Source organism: Ascaphus truei, chromosome 13, assembly GCF_040206685.1.
Source record: "Ascaphus truei isolate aAscTru1 chromosome 13, aAscTru1.hap1, whole genome shotgun sequence".
NCBI classification, from domain to species: Eukaryota; Metazoa; Chordata; class Amphibia; order Anura; family Ascaphidae; genus Ascaphus; species Ascaphus truei.
This window is the reverse complement of record NC_134495.1, coordinates 34098431-34103968: the sequence shown is the minus strand read 5'-3', so window position 1 is coordinate 34103968 and position 5538 is coordinate 34098431.

Below are 5538 nucleotides of genomic sequence, written 5' to 3'. Positions count from 1 at the left end.
TACTGTAAGCCCGGGGGCGGTATCTGTACTGTGTGCCTGGGGGCGGTATCTGTACTGTGTGCCCGGGGGCGGTATCTGTACTGTGTGCCCGGGGGCGGTATCTGTACTGTGTGCCCGGGGGCGGTATCTGTACTGTGTGCCCGGGGGCGGTATCTGTACTGTGTGCCCGGGGGCGGTATCTGTACTGTGTACCCGGGGGCGGTATCTGTACTGTGTGATCGGGGGCGGTATCTGTACTGTGTGCCCGGGGGCGGTATCTGTACTGTGTGCCCGGGGGCGGTATCTGTACTGTGTGCCCGGGGGCGGTATCTGTACTGTGTGCCCGGGGGCGGTATCTGTACTGTGTGCCCGGGGGCGGTATCTGTACTGTAAGCCCGGGGGCGGTATCTGTACTGTGTGCCTGGGGGCGGTATCTGTACTGTGTGCCCTGGGGCGGTATCTGTACTGTGTGCCTGGGGGCGGTATCTGTACTGTGTGCCCGGGGGCGGTATCTGTACTGTGTGCCCGGGGGCGGTATCTGTACTGTGTGCCCGGGGGCGGTATCTGTACTGTGTGCCTGGGGGCGGTATCTGTACTGTGTGCCCTGGGGCGGTATCTGTACTGTGTGCCCGGGGGCGGTATCTGTACTGTGTGCCCGGGGGCGGTATCTGTACTGTGTGCCCGGGGGCGGTATCTGTACTGTGTGCCTGGGGGCGGTATCTGTACTGTGTGCCCGGGGGCGGTATCTGTACTGTGTGCCCGGGGGCGGTATCTGTACTGTGTGCCCGGGGGCGGTATCTGTACTGTGTGCCCGGGGGCGGTATCTGTACTGTGTGCCCGGGGGCGGTATCTGTACTGTGTGCCCGGGGGCGGTATCTGTACTGTGTGCCCGGGGGCGGTATCTGTACTGTGTGCCCGGGGGCGGTATCTGTACTGTGTGCCCGGGGGCGGTATCTGTACTGTGTGCCCGGGGGCGGTATCTGTACTGTGTGCCCGGGGGCGGTATCTGTACTGTGCGCCCGGGGGCGGTATCTGTACTGTGCGCCCGGGGGCGGTATCTGTACTGTGCGCCCGGGGGCGGTATCTGTACTGTGCGCCCGGGGGCGGTATCTGTACTGTGTGCCCGGGGGCGGTATCTGTACTGTGTGCCCGGGGGCGGTATCTGTACTGTGTGCCCGGGGGCGGTATCTGTACTGTGTGCCCGGGGGCGGTATCTGTACTGTGTGCCCGGGGGCGGTATCTGTACTGTGTGCCCGGGGGCGGTATCTGTACTGTGTGCCCGGGGGCGGTATCTGTACTGTAAGCCCGGGGGCGGTATCTGTACTGTGTGCCTGGGGGCGGTATCTGTACTGTGTGCCCTGGGGCGGTATCTGTACTGTGTGCCTGGGGGCGGTATCTGTACTGTGTGCCCGGGGGCGGTATCTGTACTGTGTGCCCGGGGGCGGTATCTGTACTGTGTGCCCGGGGGCGGTATCTGTACTGTGTGCCCCCAGGGGGCGGTATCTGTACTGTAAGCCCGGGGGCGGTATCTGTACTGTGTGCCCGGGGGCGGTATCTGTACTGTGTGCCCGGGGGCGGTATCTGTACTGTGTGCCCGGGGGCGGTATCTGTACTGTAAGCCCGGGGGCGGTATCTGTACTGTGTGCCTGGGGGCGGTATCTGTACTGTGTGCCCTGGGGCGGTATCTGTACTGTGTGCCTGGGGGCGGTATCTGTACTGTGTGCCCGGGGGCGGTATCTGTACTGTGTGCCCGGGGGCGGTATCTGTACTGTGTGCCCGGGGGCGGTATCTGTACTGTGTGCCTGGGGGCGGTATCTGTACTGTGTGCCCTGGGGCGGTATCTGTACTGTGTGCCCGGGGGCGGTATCTGTACTGTGTGCCCGGGGGCGGTATCTGTACTGTGTGCCCGGGGGCGGTATCTGTACTGTGTTCCTGGGGGCGGTATCTGTACTGTGTGCCCGGGGGCGGTATCTGTACTGTGTGCCCGGGGGCGGTATCTGTACTGTGTGCCCGGGGGCGGTATCTGTACTGTGTGCCCGGGGGCGGTATCTGTACTGTGTGCCCGGGGGCGGTATCTGTACTGTGTGCCCGGGGGCGGTATCTGTACTGTGTGCCCGGGGGCGGTATCTGTACTGTGTGCCCGGGGGCGGTATCTGTACTGTGTGCCCGGGGGCGGTATCTGTACTGTGTGCCCGGGGGCGGTATCTGTACTGTGTGCCCGGGGGCGGTATCTGTACTGTGCGCCCGGGGGCGGTATCTGTACTGTGCGCCCGGGGGCGGTATCTGTACTGTGCGCCCGGGGGCGGTATCTGTACTGTGCGCCCGGGGGCGGTATCTGTACTGTGTGCCCGGGGGCGGTATCTGTACTGTGTGCCCGGGGGCGGTATCTGTACTGTGTGCCCGGGGGCGGTATCTGTACTGTGTGCCCGGGGGCGGTATCTGTACTGTGTGCCCGGGGGCGGTATCTGTACTGTGTGCCCGGGGGCGGTATCTGTACTGTGTGCCCGGGGGCGGTATCTGTACTGTAAGCCCGGGGGCGGTATCTGTACTGTGTGCCTGGGGGCGGTATCTGTACTGTGTGCCCTGGGGCGGTATCTGTACTGTGTGCCTGGGGGCGGTATCTGTACTGTGTGCCCGGGGGCGGTATCTGTACTGTGTGCCCGGGGGCGGTATCTGTACTGTGTGCCCGGGGGCGGTATCTGTACTGTGTGCCCCCAGGGGGCGGTATCTGTACTGTAAGCCCGGGGGCGGTATCTGTACTGTGTGCCCGGGGGCGGTATCTGTACTGTGTGCCCGGGGGCGGTGTCTGTACTGTGTGCCCGGGGGCGGTATCTGTACTGTAAGCCCGGGGGCGGTATCTGTACTGTGTGCCCGGGGGCGGTATCTGTACTGTGTGCCCGGGGGCGGTATCTGTACTGTGTGCCCGGGGGCGGTATCTGTACTGTAAGCCCGGGGGCGGTATCTGTACTGTGTGCCCGGGGGCGGTATCTGTACTGTAAGCCCGGGGGCGGTATCTGTACTGTGTGCCCGGGGGCGGTATCTGTACTGTGTGCCCGGGGGCGGTGTCTGTACTGTGTGCCCGGGGGCGGTATCTGTACTGTAAGCCCGGGGGCGGTATCTGTACTGTGTGCCTGGGGGCGGTATCTGTACTGTGTGCCCGGGGGCGGTATCTGTACTGTGTGCCCGGGGGCGGTATCTGTACTGTGTGCCCGGGGGCGGTATCTGTACTGTGTGCCCGGGGGCGGTATCTGTACTGTGTGCCCGGGGGCGGTATCTGTACTGTGTGCCCGGGGGTGGTATCTGTACTGTGTGCCCGGGGGCGGTATCTGTACTGTGTGCCCGGGGGCGGTATCTGTACTGTGTGCCCGGGGGCGGTATCTGTACTGTGTGCCCGGGGGCGGTATCTGTACTGTGTGCCCGGGGGCGGTATCTGTACTGTGTGCCCGGGGGCGGTATCTGTACTGTGTGCCCGGGGGCGGTATCTGTACTGTGTGCCCGGGGGCGGTATCTGTACTGTAAGCCCGGGGGCGGTATCTGTACTGTGTGCCCGGGGGCGGTATCTGTACTGTGTGCCCGGGGGCGGTATCTGTACTGTGTGCCCGGGGGCGGTATCTGTACTGTGTGCCCGGGGGCGGTATCTGTACTGTGTGCCCGGGGGCGGTATCTGTACTGTGTGCCTGGGGGCGGTATCTGTACTGTGTGCCCTGGGGGCGGTATCTGTACTGTAAGCCCGGGGGCGGAATCTGTACTGTGTGCCCGGGGGCGGTATCTGTACTGTAAGCCCGGGGGCGGTATCTGTACTGTGTGCCCGGGGGCGGTATCTGTACTGTGTGCCCTGGGGGCGGTATCTGTACTGTAAGCCCGGGGGCGGTATCTGTACTGTGTGCCCGGGGGCGGTATCTGTACTGTGTACCCGGGGGCGGTATCTGTACTGTGTGCCCGGGGGCGGTATCTGTACTGTGTGCCCGGGGGCGGTATCTGTACTGTAAGCCCGGGGGCGGTATCTGTACTGTGTGCCTGGGGGCGGTATCTGTACTGTGTGCCCTGGGGCGGTATCTGTACTGTGTGCCCGGGGGCGGTATCTGTACTGTGTGCCCGGGGGCGGTATCTGTACTGTAAGCCCGGGGGCGGTATCTGTACTGTGTGCCCGGGGGCGGTATCTGTACTGTGTGCCCGGGGGCAGTATCTGTACTGTGTGCCCGGGGGCAGTATCTGTACTGTGTGCCCGGGGGCGGTATCTGTACTGTGTGCCCGGGGGCGGTATCTGTACTGTGTGCCCGGGGGCGGTATCTGTACTGTGTGCCCGGGGGCGGTATCTGTACTGTAAGCCCGGGGGCGGTATCTGTACTGTAAGCCCGGGGGCGGTATCTGTACTGTGTGCCCGGGGGCGGTATCTGTACTGTGTGCCCGGGGGCGGTATCTGTACTGTAAGCCCGGGGGCGGTATCTGTACTGTAAGCCCGGGGGCGGTATCTGTACTGTGTGCCCGGGGGCGGTATCTGTACTGTGTGCCCGGGGGCGGTGTCTGTACTGTGTGCCCGGGGGCGGTATCTGTACTGTAAGCCCGGGGGCGGTATCTGTACTGTGTGCCCGGGGGCGGTATCTGTACTGTGTGCCCGGGGGCGGTATCTGTACTGTAAGCCCGGGGGCGGTATCTGTACTGTAAGCCCGGGGGCGGTATCTGTACTGTGTGCCCGGGGGCGGTATCTGTACTGTGTGCCCGGGGGCGGTGTCTGTACTGTGTGCCCGGGGGCGGTATCTGTACTGTAAGCCCGGGGGCGGTATCTGTACTGTGTGCCCGGGGGCGGTATCTGTACTGTGTGCCCGGGGGCGGTATCTGTACTGTGTGCCCGGGGGCGGTATCTGTACTGTGTGCCCGGGGGCGGTATCTGTACTGTGTGCCCGGGGGCGGTATCTGTACTGTGTGCCCGGGGGCGGTATCTGTACTGTAAGCCCGGGGGCGGTATCTGTACTGTGTGCCCGGGGGCGGTATCTGTACTGTGTGCCCGGGGGCGGTATCTGTACTGTGTGCCCGGGGGCGGTATCTGTACTGTGTGCCCGGGGGCGGTATCTGTACTGTGTGCCCGGGGGCGGTATCTGTACTGTACGCCCGGGGGCGGTACCTGTACTGTGTGCCCGGGGGCGGTATCTGTACTGTGTGCCCGGGGGCGGTATCTGTACTGTGTGCCCGGGGGCGGTATCTGTACTGTGTGCCCGGGGGCGGTATCTGTACTGTGTGCCCGGGGGCGGTATCTGTACTGTGTGCCCGGGGGCGGTATCTGTACTGTGTGCCCGGGGGCGGTATCTGTACTGTAAGCCCGGGGGCGGTATCTGTACTGTGTGCCCGGGGGCGGTATCTGTACTGTGTGCCTGGGGAAGGGGATTGTATGAGCATTGTCCTGGCCAGTCTTCAACCCCAGTAATCTCATCAACCGGCTTTCCAAATCTCAGGGGAGCGAGGATGCCATGCAAAATACGAAATATATACACATAGTGCAGGTGTGTTATACACAGTGAGAATAATAGTGAAATAAAGGGCTCCCGAATGTCTACTCACAAT